This window comes from Engraulis encrasicolus, chromosome 16 (genome assembly GCF_034702125.1).
Source record: "Engraulis encrasicolus isolate BLACKSEA-1 chromosome 16, IST_EnEncr_1.0, whole genome shotgun sequence".
NCBI lineage: Eukaryota > Metazoa > Chordata > Actinopteri > Clupeiformes > Engraulidae > Engraulis > Engraulis encrasicolus.
In genome coordinates, this window is record NC_085872.1 from 46,614,859 (window position 1) to 46,629,130 (window position 14,272).

Here is a 14,272-nt window from a genome sequence, read left to right on the forward strand (position 1 = left end):
TCTTGTTGCCATCAGGACAACGGGTGCTGTCTATCACAGCAGCTGATTAGAGTCTTGTTGAAAAGTCGCTTTAGCAGTGAAAAGTCTTGTTGCCATTGACAGCGGTCTGTTATAGACCAACCCGTCCGTTATCGAAAAATAACAGACGTCCGAACGTTGGGGAGCCCCGTTGAAATGAATGGAGCATTCGACAGATGACGTCACAACCATATAATAATAGGGAATAACAAATTACATGTTTCACGATTATTAACAAAATTGAAGAGTTGCATTCTCTTACTGTTACTGCTTCAGTGTCTGGTAATGAAAGTACATTTACTATGTGAAAATAAGTGGTGGTTTCTAGATTCATATGTTATGCTATTCTCAAATTTTGATCTCCACACATAACCCAGAGAAAACACATAATGTGCATGCGTGTTGGTGTGGCAGTGGTTGTGTGTCTGTGCCTGACAGATGGAGTTGACTCTATGAGCTTTATCTGCTTGCATTTGTCTCCTTCTGCTCAAATATCTACCTTCATCTGGCTGTCCCTGCTGGTAACTCTTATAATATCGTCTTCGGCTGAGTTTCCCAAAAACACTTAAGTAGTAATAAGTAGTACTTAAGTATGAGGCACTCTTTAGACAATATCAGAGATAGACATCAATTCAAGTACAATACCTTTTCTTGTACATGCATGCTTAAACATAACACATGTGTGAGGAAAAGGCCTATACACTTTTAGTGGCGATGTGTATATTCCTGATATACTGACAAGGGGCCACCTCATACTGTACAAGTTCTATAACTTCCAGCAATTGCATTTGCTCAAATCACTGTAATTGAGTATTTTGATGTGTAACTTGTAGTTTCCAAGGTAGTTATTAAAGTGGGTGATTTTATTTTTACTCAAATTACAATTTGGCCCAAGTATTTTACTTACATCTACCTTGAGTACTGAGGAAGGCAAAATTTAAATAAAGCGGAAAATCTGTCAGACATGAAGGGAAATTGTGTGTTATTACCATTTACCATAAATTATCTATTTTGGACTAATCTATTGGATTACTATCTAGGGCCCGCCGGCCCCATACCATTAGTCCGATAGCCCACAGACGGTGGGACACAATAGAGTTGCAAGCGACTGGCTGAGAATAGTAGAGCACACACCAGGGACTAGATCTGTATAGCAACGCAGCCTGAAAGCCTTTTTTAGAAGATATACAAGACTTATTATTTATTAACAAAACTTATTCATGAATGTAATCCCACAACAGGGAATTAAATGAAATGCATCAGACTATTGCCTTTGGTAGGCGTCCCAGCCTTTGAAATGGAAGGTCCCAGACCCAAACACAATGAAATCCAGACCCCTAAATTCAGAGTAATGGGCTATTGTATCAATGAGCTAACCCTAGGCCTGCAATTTTGCCACACCAGGGCACACAGAATTTTGCTGTCACGATTGCCAGGTTATTGGAAGATGACTTGTGTAGAGATAGACAGAGGTCACGAAGGGTGCTATTTAAAGACCTCATGACACGTAAAGACGACCCTTTTTAGTTCAGTCTGAAATAACTATTATATTCTAGTTGAGATGCATCCATATGACAAATATTACTGGTTCTCCTGTTATTTCCAAAATTTGAACACGCGCCACTAAATTCCACATGCCAGTGGCCCTTCCATAAAATGACGTGTGCTCAGGAATGCCGCCACGCCACACCTCTCTATTTACACCTGACTGCACGTGCTGTCAACCATCCTGACAGGAATCGATAGAGTATAGGCGACGTTCTTTCTCGAATATTTTTTTTAACAACATGCCCGAGCGGTGCGTTGCAGGATAGAACTGCTCAAACACCAGGGAGAGCGGTTTCACACTGCATCGCTTTCCAAAAGACCCTGAATTGAACTTGTTGTGGACACGGCAAGTTCGCAGGACGAGAACTGATCAGGAACACCGTGGAAGCCAAGCTCAACCTCTGTACTGTGTTCTGCACATTTTCTGGATAAATGTTACGACTCGACCCCGGCTATGAAGGAGCAACTTGGAATTGATGTTCGTCTGAAGAGGGTTTTGCGGCCCAAATCAGTGCCGAGCATATTCCCTCGGGGGACAAGCTCGAGGGGGGCGAGCGGCACCGACGCCAGCTGCAGGGGGTCTCGTGCTCTGGAGAAAAGGCAGCGGCTGGAGGTAGGCTGTACCATCTTATTTTGGACTGTATTCTAATCATGAACTCGAGGGAAAGGAAGTGCAAAGAGGTTTGTGTTTTATCACCGCGTAATCCACTTGCTTGGTGAACGGTAGTTGAAGTTGGTGCCAGTTCTGAACACACAAAGCTTGCAACTAAAGTGCTTCAGCCGTGCATCTAAATGAATCTCGGAGAGTGTTTGCAAAAAGTCAAGTCGCCTTCCTACATTTCAGTTCGCCGCCGTAGGCCTACAGTTACAGTAAAATTATATGTGTCTACTGGTAAATAGTATACTGTAGGCCTACCAGCTGAAAAGACAACCAATGCAACTCTATGCGACTGCCCCCCATCAGCGTTGTGTCCGTGACTAATGGACCACGAACCTACTCTACGTGTTGACAAATAGCCTACTCTTGTCAGAAAACCAAACGAACATGCAGTAGGCCTAACCGCTGTTATGTAATGTCATGTAAATTTGCAACTTCTTTCTGTGTTCAAGAACAATCTGCTGTCATGTTTGTTTTGGGTTTTTGCAGTAGCGCTTGTTTCTCTCCTATTCACGCGGCATCATATGTATATAATGTTTCAGATACTCCAAGAATGCCAGTCTGAGTAGGCCTATGTTGCTGCAGAGGAAAGAAATGGCTTCACTGCTGACGGGGTCCCATCAATTGATGTAAGTTTTGGTAAACGGTGTAGGTCAACTAAGTTAGGCTACTAATACAGATCACATTTGACTACACACCACACTGGCCAGTAGGTAAACCCCTTCTCTCAGACCTTACACTGGTTGGGTTTAGTACACTGTACATGGGTCTACTTTTTGCTCAGATAGGTTCTTTGTGTTGAGAAAGAAACCTTTTTTGTAATTATTATTTTATTTTTCCTTTTATACACACACACATTTTATATGTGCACATATTCATGTTCTTATTTATTCATATGAACTCAACAAAAGATCAGCACTGTGACTTTTGCATACAAGCATGTCTGAGGCCACCAACAAGGACTGTGGCTATGCAGTTCAAAGGAAGTGTAGCCTACATTTCCCAGCTATGTCTCTACACATATATTGGTACATACACACCCCACATTATTTCATCCCTGCATTGCCCCAGGTGTGTGTGTGTGTGTGTGTGTGTGTGTGTGTGTGTGTGTGTGTGTGTGTGTGTGTGTGTGCCAGATGTACATTACATTCACTATTTATTGATTCATCTACACATGTTTACTCAGGTGTCAAGAAGAAGTTGCAGAGCCTTGGTCAAACCAGAGGTTGCCAGGATGTCAAACCCTGGGTGGGAAGTATAATAAACCATCTGTACTGGGCTGTGGTCTCGACGCCTCCTGGCAATGTTCAACTTGTGGTGGACAAATGGACGTCAGTTATGGATCACATCCACAACAGGCATACCGGATTCGAGGGACTGTTCTCTTCTTGTGCGCACAGAGTCTTGGAAGGCAGGGAATAGCCTGTGTCACTTTTCATACAAAGGGATGGAGAGCAGGTAATCATACAGAAATATTCAGTGAAACATACTTCTAGGACATTACATTATACTTGGTAGACTATTTTATCCAAAGCTGCTTTCAATCAAGGACTTAGCTACAGCTTGCAACATTCCCAGTGCACAAAAATGTACTGAGCAATGATTGTAAATGTCTCAGGACTTGCACTTTTGTTTGTTTCAAAAGACATTAGCACAGGGTAAGGAAGAGTAGTAGTATGTCTCAGATAGACTGGGGCCATTTCTGAAGTGACTGTAGAAAGTTCATAGCAGATAAGATTAGGATTTGAGATGTACTCGTGTGCTATATCTATTGTAGGATTAATTTGAACCTTGTCCCCATATTCTTCTGCAACAGGCTATGCTGAAGAGCTGATGCGGATGGTGGAGGCCATGTGTCGAGGTGAGGACTACAGCTGTGATGACTTTGACATTCCAGACCTATCCCCTGTTCCAGAGCCATTGAGCGCATCATGTGAAAAGCCGGATAAGAGGGCAGCAGTCAGTACACACACACACACAACACGCTTTAGCGCCACAAACAACCCTTCAATACATTACCAAAAGTTTGATGCAGGTAATTCCAAAACCACAGTACAGGGTGTGTTTGTGAAGGACACTTTTTTTCTCTCTTTTTTTCACACTATGCATACAAATGGTTCCAACTCAGGTGACTTATCTGAGTAAAAAGTAGACCAATGTACTTGTCGTATGTTCAGCTGATTCTCCACTGGTTGGATTGAGTTTGCGGTGATAGTATGTGTAGCTCTGCTCCAGCAGGGGGCGCCAAAGCTACACACACACCATCTGGTGTGAACCAGGCCAGGTCCTTGTTAGGTTTTTAGTGTTTTTTTTAGTAATGACAGTCTCACTGTACATAAGGTACAATCATACATGGTGTTACAGTTATGTATTATGTGCTACTGTTGTAATTACACCACAAATGTACTCATACTTTTGTTTAAAATTGGACAGAGCTGGACTGCATGTAATAAACACATTTATTTTCATATTTTCTGTGAGTGCATTGATCTACTGTGTTGGGAACCACCTGCTCCATCCTCTCCTTGGGGTTCTGAAAAAGGTTATTACAGGGTGTGTAATATTAGCTTTAGTCATTTGAGATGGAGAGACCTTGAGGTGATATTTTGAATATCCTACCCACTCATTTCATGTCTGTGTTGCTACAGTGCCCCCCAATACCCATGTGGGCTTTCATTGTATTGTCCCAGAAGTACTGCACAACATCTTGGACACCACATGATAAAGACTACTAGATAAGCTTCCATGGTGAAGGTGTAAGTTGTCAGCTTGCTAGCAAAAATGCCCAAGTAATTTTATGGGGCAAAATGAGATTTTTCCATACTCTATCCCCATCATTTCTGTCTTCCTGCTTCAGTCATTGGTCAATCACAACTCTCAGAAATAAAAAAAAACAAACAAACAAAAAAAACCCCCAAAAAACCCAGTACCTATCAAAATTGCCAAGTCATATGGTGAAAAAGCTCAAATGAATGATCAGAGACAGAGCTATAAGGAGGACAATTAGGGCATTTGCAACTAGCCCAAGGGCCCTCCTTTAGGTAGTGGGGGCCCTGGTGGGTTGCATGTGGGCCCTATCTATTTGCCCTAGCGCCCTGTGTGCAATTGTTCCACCACTGTGAATGTCTTGACTTACACTTTTTGGTGCAAGAAATTGGACTTAGGCATTTTTGACACACACAATATCGCAGAGGCCGTTCACTTACATCTGTTTAGGGTTTTTATTAATGCATTTCAGTGAATCAAATGTGATGGCCATGTGTTTTAATTTTATCTCTGGGCTTCACTGTCCAAGTGTTCATATTTTTGATGTTTTAATACAAAGTTTGAGCTTAAAATAAAATGGTGATATGATGAATCTTTGAAACATTTCTATATTACATTGCACCACTATCATGTGACTTTAGTGGTACAGGTTGAAATTGGTGAAGGATTGCTTTTCAATGAACATATCATTTTATCTTTTGAGGGTTAACATGTGTAATTCAAATGAGAAGCTCTACATCTATTGCAGTGAGAGGTTTTCTTCCATTGGAAGTTTTCACTCTACTTGTATATGAGAGTGGTTAGCACATGAAGCGTATAAGAAACTGTGCAGTGTAGCAATTCTATGCCCTGGGCACCTCAATTGTGGTTGTGGAGTAGGGCGGGCCACCGTTCTATGATCAGATCATCTCGGTCATGGAGGTGTTTGGGGGGTGGGACTGCCTTATGCTCATGTTGAAGAGCAAAGGTTCACCAGAGATGGTGTACAGAGGGAGGAGACAATTTGTAAGGGAGGTACCCTGACCAACTAACTGTTCCACCCCTCTACCTTCCATGACTGTGATGGCCTGAGCATGGTATGAGGCCACTGATGCTACAACAGGTATTGCGTGCCTTCCTAAGGAGTGCATTGCTTGAGACTTTCTCAGCAGACATAATTAGTATGAAAGTAAAGGCCACTGGGAAATATGTGAAATCATAACTCTTTACAATTGTCCAAGTAGTACCTCTAATTACATTTATCATGACAGCAAGTGATCTGATAAGCAAAGAGCTGAATTGAAAATGTAAGCTTGAAGGAGCAGGTAGGGATTATAAGTCTAGTCAGGATGAGAATGGTTGATGCAGGCAAGAGAATTGCAATTTCTACAAGAATGTTTCAATTATTCAATGGTTCATCACTTTATTTCAGGATTCTGTCTTTGGAATAACACCAAAAGAAAAATGTTCAACTGTTTGTTTCCTAAGAAGTTGACTTGACTCTTCTCAAAAAGTAATAGATAACATAATATACCAATACATTTATATCTTAGGTTATATCTTAGGTGTGTGTGTGTGTGTGGGGGGGGGCTCAAATGTGGTCTTTGCCCAGGACCTCAGACTTCCTAAAACCACCACTGCTGAAGTTGTATGTTTGGTGTCACCTAGGCCCAGGGCGGGGGGTCTCGAAACTGTTCTTTGCCTAGGACCTCAGACGTTCTAAAACCGCCACTGGTGAGGTTGTATTTTGCCGCCCCCTAGGCCTATTTGTTGTACGCTGTTGTGAGTTGTAAAATGAAGACACATTCATGTGAAGCTACAGGTAACATGTATTGACATTCATTGTCATTTATTTACCAACACTTGTGCATGAGCAACATCACGGGCTGTTGTCCTGGAACCCCCTGTAATCTGTAGAGGGAAAAGTTCTCCGGATGGACCACACCACAAAGGAAGGTAAGGGGACCTTGGCGTGTATTCCCAGGTAGTCATAGCAAAATCTAACAAATTGTCTATATGCAGTATATCTCTTCCACCTAAAAGTCGAAATATGATCAGAAGAGAGAAAAAAACAGATGAGTTTTGGATGTAGGCCTGCAAGACAAGTTTACATCATTGATATGAAATCATACGATTCCTACTATTCCATACAAATGGTTTTACAATATGACTAGGCTACTCACTCGTTTCCCTCTACGTCCCCGTAGTCTTGCCGGTAGTGGAAATATGCGGTGCGGAGAACGTGCTCGTTCAGACAAACGGGCTGAAAGCCAGAATGTTCTGTTACGCAGCGGATGTGTTTCCGCTCCTCTTCTCTCCTGGCGCACACTTTGGGCTGCTCACGGCAGCACACAGCCCTTTACTGTTTGCATCGGCGCACACCTCCCACAAGAACACCTAAAATGCGACAGATAAAGGCAAGAGTGTTGGAAATAATCACAGAACTTCACAAAGTGTCAATGTCGAGTGTTGATTCGCGTAAAAGCCCGGAGTAGCCTATTCGCGGAAGGAAGGTCACTGGCACTGGCGCCAAGCCATGACGCAGCGTAAACTGCGTAATTGGTCTAACGGCCTTGGTGTTCCTTTATAAAAAAATAAATAATAATATAGGCCTAACTACATAAAGATGAAGACAATGAGGCACTGAGACATAAAATCATTTTGCGATCGGTACAGTCCCCTACCTATGACTACTTTTGGGATGTGAGAATTAGACTGCACACAAATGGTCGGTGGTACAAACAAACGATATTACAACAAAGTAGGCCTACACTATCTTACGGAGTCTACTCTCCCTTCATTGTCAGGAAAATGAACAAGAAGGTAGTTACCATTCCACGCGCTGCAGCCTGCCAACGTCTCTTGGCATCCCGCCGTCTGTCACAGCAGCACCACCGACAGCGCCTTCTGCTTCGCCATCCGAACTTTCGGAGCCTCGTCGCTCCATCTCATCCAGATACGGCTCGTAGCCTATCTGTAGGGCATAATGCCTCCACCACTATCTTCATTCACCAGTATCGGGTCGGATTCTTCTACTTCCAAAAATGTTTCAGGCTCCGAGTATGCGTCAGATGAGTTGTCTAGACCCACTACGGAATCCATGTTAGTTGTGACAGGTAATCCTGACAGGCGTCAAGACAGTCCTGATAGGCCTATAGATTCCTGAGTGTGCGTCATCGGTCACGTGACGGACTTGTCGGAAGCGCCAGCAGATGTCACAAATCTCGCTGTTCAAAGGCCATACAAAGTCATGTTTTCTATCATAATGATCAAAACCAACTTCAAGTGACTATATTTTATACTTTCTTTCAATGTGTTTGTGTAAATTACAATATTTCCCAAGTGTCATATGGTCTTTAAGGAAAGCAATAGACAGACCAACTGAAAACTAACTTTTCCTCAAATTACATTTTTTTTTTAGTATTTTTTAACTTTCTCAAGTAGATTTTTAAAGAGGTAATTTTACTTCTACTTTGAGTAGAATTTGAAACAAGTATGGTAATTCTTTCCACCTCTGATAGCCTCCTACTGCAAATGGGCCTGGCGACAGGCCAATTCACTCTTGGCTGAAAACGCTCAACTACATTATAACAACATTGCTAACAATGCAGGAAGCCTTAAGCCGGGCATACACTGTGCGATATTTTCACTCGTGGGTCTTAAGCTTCTGCTCACACTGCACGATGGAATTTCACTGTTTAAAAGTTCACAGCTCACGACTCACGTCCTCACACTACACGAGCCGACAGTCGGATGCGAGCGAAATGTTTCCACCGTACGACGCGACAGGCATGTTTCCCCGGTCTGCAGAGGAGGGAACATGCGCACCTGAGGTGGAGATGAGGTCGCGCTCAACAGCGAATCGCACGGCCCTATTGATTTGTGCATGTGAAGTGTCAAATCGGGTTGTAGCACTGCTTTAACTGTGCGATTTACGCACGAGCCACGACCAGAATTTCAAACCGTTTTGATTTTCTTGCGACCCTGCGATTGCACAATCGTGAGGCAAAATCGCTTGTCGTTACCCCATGTACACTGCACGATGCGAGACTCACGATTGACCTGCGATTGAGCAAGAAATCGGCCCGACTCTCAAAAAGTCGTGCGAGTGCCAAATCGGGGCAAAATCGGGGCAAAAGTCGCACAGTGTAAGCCCAGCTTTAGATAACCGATTGAGACTTGGCCATCACCATTTGGTGACAATAAGGTTATAACAGAGGGACTGCGTTACGACGTTAAAGCCAGCCGGGGTACACTACGACAGTTTTCTTGAACTACTTTGTACCCAGTGCGAGTACCACCGAGCCACCAGGTTATTTGATAGGAAATATCTTAACATAAAATACACATTATCTAATGTAAGGGGGAAGAGGCTAGGGCTTCAATAGAAAAATAATGTAAAGTAAATACAAAAAATAATCATAAAAACACAAAAGGACAGTGCAGGCCGTGGAAAGCTCAGAGCCCTAAAGCTCACGATGAGATCAGAGCTCTTTCAAGCAGTTTTTCATAAGCTGGGACAGGACTTGGAGCTGTCCATGGATGTATTGATGAAGCATTTAGGTGCCAACTCTACATAACATCGACAAATACGTAGAACATAAATACAACCTGCTACCAGTTTTTCTGCACTCAGCATGGAGAGTGTGAATCAAGACAACTTCCACCATGTGAGGACTGCCTCCTCATGCATGCTATGTTTGCCAACCATCAGGCTGGCATCTTGAGAGCAAGTATTCAGCAGCATCCACAAATCCCAAGCCCACTTGACCATGGCTGGGCCAACTATGAAAATGGCCATCTCACTATACAGTGGATAGGGCAATCTCCAGCCCCTGAGGCAGTGCTACAACTGATGCAAGTGCAGCCATCAATGTAAACTGCCGGATTGCCAATGTCTGAGAAGTAGCTCAAAATGCACAACCCTCTAAAAACTTCAGACATGCGTATATCAGCATGAAGAGGATAATCATGTTGACATATTTCCAGATGCTTACTGGACTCAGTCAGATCTTGAGGACTGAAATAATGCTCTTTAGTTTATTTTAATATGGTTAATGTGTATTTGTTCATGGTGTTTGTTTATGTTATTCTTGCTGTTGCAGGACAAGTTTAATTTTTTTTTTTTTAAAAAAACGATTTAATATGTTGTCATTTTTATCACATTTTGTCATTCATATATTGCTTAGGTGATTCTATTAGGTCTATTGGTATGGTCTAACAACTATTTTAGGGTCTTGATTGAAGGGAAGGCATCCCTGAGGAAATTTAAGCACCCTGTGTGGTCAACAAACTGCATAATAACAAAGAACAACAATACAGTTTTCACATTTCCGTTTTACTGGTCCACCATTTCAACGCATGATCTTTCACTAACTACCTCTTTGCAATGGTTATCATGCCATATTAATGTACATGGTTGTCACATGTTAGTATGTGTTAATTCATTATGTTTTTTGGTGTTGCTTTGCTGTTGGGGGAAAAGTAAAAAAGTAAAAAAAGCAAAAACAAAAAAAACGGATTTCATATGTTATCCTTTTTATCACATTTTGTCCTTCACAAATTGCTGAGGTGATTCTATTAGGCCTCTTAGTGTGGTCTAACAACCCCTGTATGGTCTTAATAGAAGGGGAAGCATCCCTGAGGTAATTCAAGCACCTTGTGTGGTCAACAAACTACATAATAGCAAAGAACCACAATACCGATTTTCACATTTTCATTTTACTGGTCCACCATTTCAACGCATGATAATTACCAAAAAGCTACCTGTTTGCAATGGTTATCATACCAAACTGTTTACTTGAGATGTCCAAGAAGTAAAAAAAACAGCTTAGAACTTGCCCACCCGTTCGATTGCGAGAGGTCAATTTTTGGGTCCTGGCTCAAGGCCTAAAGTGGTATGCATATGGCAAGTTCTGTAAGGCATGACTGTCTCTGTGCTGTGAGATGTAAATTGCTAAAACGCCTTCCAGGAGCAAAATCAGGCATTTGGGTTAGGGATCAATCAATTCATGGGATGTTGTTTTAGTGATTACTTACCATTTGGTTAGTGGTGAGATGAAGGGTCTTGTTTGTCCAAAATTGTAGCCTCCTGGCTGACATTCTCCCTACCCGCTGTCTCCCTGCTGACCGCCTCACTGCCTCCCCGCTTACAGCCTTATCAGTGCATGCCTTGTCCATCAGATCAAACTGGTCATGGTCAACTTGAACATCTGAAAAAGAATGAAAAGAAAAGGGCACATGTGGAAAGATGTATGCAAGCTAACTAGACATTTGAATTAGACTATCAGTTCAATATTGATTTCCGACTTCACAGAGAGTGAGAAAGATTTGATGGTATAATACCAGTCATGGAAGCAGAGAATGTGTGCACATCAGTGGAACAGGTGCTGGACAAAACAAAATAGCTGAAGTAAATGATAAATGTACGCAACACTGAAAAAAGCACAGGTTATGCCCGACTTTTTAAAAAATGCGCCGCCGCTGGGTTGCGCTCATCACAGCACCTGATGTTGCTTCTATGTTTACTTATCCTAACGCGAAGTGGTCTGGAAGTGCAGCCCACATATGTCAGGCCACAGGGACATCTAGATATGGCCAAGGGGGTGTTGCATGTGTTGTAAACATTAGTAAACATAACTAAATTGAATGATAATGGTGTCAATGGTGGCTTCTGTTACCTTGTGTTGGACAATGCTGTCAGTGTTGCAACGGCACACTGCACCTTGATGTCTTTGTTTACTTTCTGCTACTTTTTAATGCATCGTCCTCTTCTTTACTCTGTTTAGGACAATGTTATCAGTGTTGCAACTGTACACTGTGCCTTACCCTGTTCTTGTTTAAATATCTCCTTGTAAGTCACTTTGACAAAAAGCCTTCTGCTAAATGCTAATGTAATGTAATGTAAAAGATTTAGCTCTCATGTGGATGCATAGTAGAGATATCCCCAACCTGAAGTGTTGGTGATTGCAAATTATGCACGGCCACATATAGCACACATATTTGATTTCATTTTGTTATGACCTAATGGGGTGCCAGAACCTTGCCATCCAAGGGCCGCATCTGGCCCCAGAGCCTCCACTTGAATATCCCTGGCCTAAAGCATTGCCACTTTTAGTGGAAATAAATACCTATATATAAAATAAAGCAAGAATTTATATCATCCAAGAAATTGTGCATGTGCATCTTACATCAACTTTTCAGCTGCATTTTTCACTCCAGTCCTCATGGAGATACCTCATTTTCAAATGGACTAACCTCAATCAGTTCTTACTTGCCCTTGAACATAATTACCTGTCCTATTTGAACTTCAGGAGATGCATGGCTTTCTGTAGAACAATAGGAATGGCACCAGACACACTTCATCTTCTGTCCTTACTGCGCTTGGTGGGTCTCTCAGGGCAACTTGGTGGTGTGAAGATAAACATTGTTGGGGCTGCATTTGGAGTCGCCTCGGGCCATCAGCTCCGCCACTCTCTTAGAGCTCTGTTATGCTTCTACTACTCGTTGTCTAAACTTTGACAAATTACCACTTTTTATACTTGTACTTTTTCGGAATTAAATCATTGGATTTTTATTATACTTGAATACTGTGTTGGTTGCCTTTTTTTTTTACCTCGAATAAAGAACACGCAGGGAAGAGCAAAAAGGCCCCAAATTTCACACACTCTTCCAAAACAGCCTAATTCTGCAGGAAAGTGGCCAATCTGGCAACACCGCCCCATCCGATCTGACGCCGGTTTCGCCATCCCTTCTGCTCAGCCTGGGAATGTTTGGACTAAAACTCGACGCCGGTCCCACCAGGGTTTGGCTCAGGCCGCTGTCCACCGCAGTGTAGAGGAGTTTGCTGAGTAACATACCCAGCACGACAGTGCGAGAGGACATGAATAGGTTTGCACGAGCAGTCAGCCAAGGAAAGCATACAAAACACACACACACACACACACACACACACACACACACACACACACACACACCCCGCCCCGCACCACCAATATTGTACGGCCCTGTGCCAAATGCTCTGCTTGCCCCACCTATAGCTCTGCCCCTGCACACACACACACACAGAGACACACACACCCAGAGCGTTGTGTCTGCTTGATCCTACTGAGCCTATGGAGAGTCTGTGTCAGTAAACCCCCTTAGAATCACATTCTTGACAGAAGGGTGTATTATCCTCTCCTCTCCTCTCGCCTCCTCTCCTCTCGCCTCTCCTCTCCTCTCCTCTCAAGTGCTACACCCTCCATCATGACAACATTCTACAGAGGAACCATAGAGAGCGTCGTGTCCAACTGCATCACAGTGTGGGGAGGAAGCTGCACGGAGAAAAACAGGAAGACACTCCAGCGTGTTGTGAACACAGCGAAGAAGATCATTGGAGTACCACTCCCCTCCCTGCAGGACATTTACACCACACGCCTCACCCGGAAAGCACTGATGATCATCAAAGACACAAGCCACCCTGCACACAAACTGTTCAGCCTCCTGCCCTCTGGAAAGAGGTACAGGCGCCTCCGTACCCGTACCACCAGGCTGGCGAGCAGCACAATGCACCAAGCGATCAAGATGCTGAACACTCAACCCACTCTCCCTCCACTGTCAGCCTCTAGCCAGCAAGGCCACTGACAACCCCCCCCCCCCATCCCCCACCACCATATCTGCGACTGAACATTCCACCTGCACTACTATACTTGTGACTGAACTTTCAACCTGCACTAACTCAAAACATGCACACACACACACACACACACACACACACACACACACACACACACACACACACACACACACACACACACACACACACACACACACACACACACACACACACACACACACACACACACAAGCACACTGCACTTTCTGCACTAAACCCAAACATACACACAGTGACACACACACACACACACACACACACACACACACACACACACACACAGACGCACACCGCACTTTCTACCTGCACTAAACACACACACACACACCAGTGCTTGACACTATCTTTTTCGCTTACCAGCCATTTTGGCTAGTGGTTTTCCTGACTTACTAGCCATTGGGCCTCTTCACTAGCCATAATTGTCTTAACCATCATAGCAGCTTTAATGAATTATATAATAGGCTGTAATAATGTAATGTAGGATAATATAACATAATATAACATAATATAATATAATATAATAGCCTATAATATAATATAATATAATACAATACAATACAATATAATATAATATAATATAATATAATATAATATAATATAATATAATATAATATAATATAGGGCCTAATAACTAGAATTGTTATTAA

At 42.8% G+C, this 14,272-nt stretch overlaps 2 long non-coding RNA genes across 2 annotated transcripts; one reads left to right on the forward strand and one right to left on the reverse strand.

The window, feature by feature from the left end:
* Positions 1-2,787: 2,787 nt before the first annotated feature.
* On the forward strand, positions 2,788-4,954 carry LOC134466629 (uncharacterized). The gene is made up of 3 exons (XR_010038351.1): positions 2,788-2,853; positions 3,411-3,682; positions 4,041-4,954. It is a non-coding gene; the product is annotated as an uncharacterized LOC134466629 (long non-coding RNA).
* A 1,707-nt stretch (positions 4,955-6,661) lies between these two features.
* On the reverse strand, positions 6,662-7,950 carry LOC134466630 (uncharacterized). The gene is made up of 3 exons (XR_010038352.1): positions 7,801-7,950; positions 7,153-7,366; positions 6,662-7,005 (listed from the first exon to the last, which is right to left on the reverse strand). It is a non-coding gene; the product is annotated as an uncharacterized LOC134466630 (long non-coding RNA).
* Positions 7,951-14,272: the final 6,322 nt, after the last annotated feature.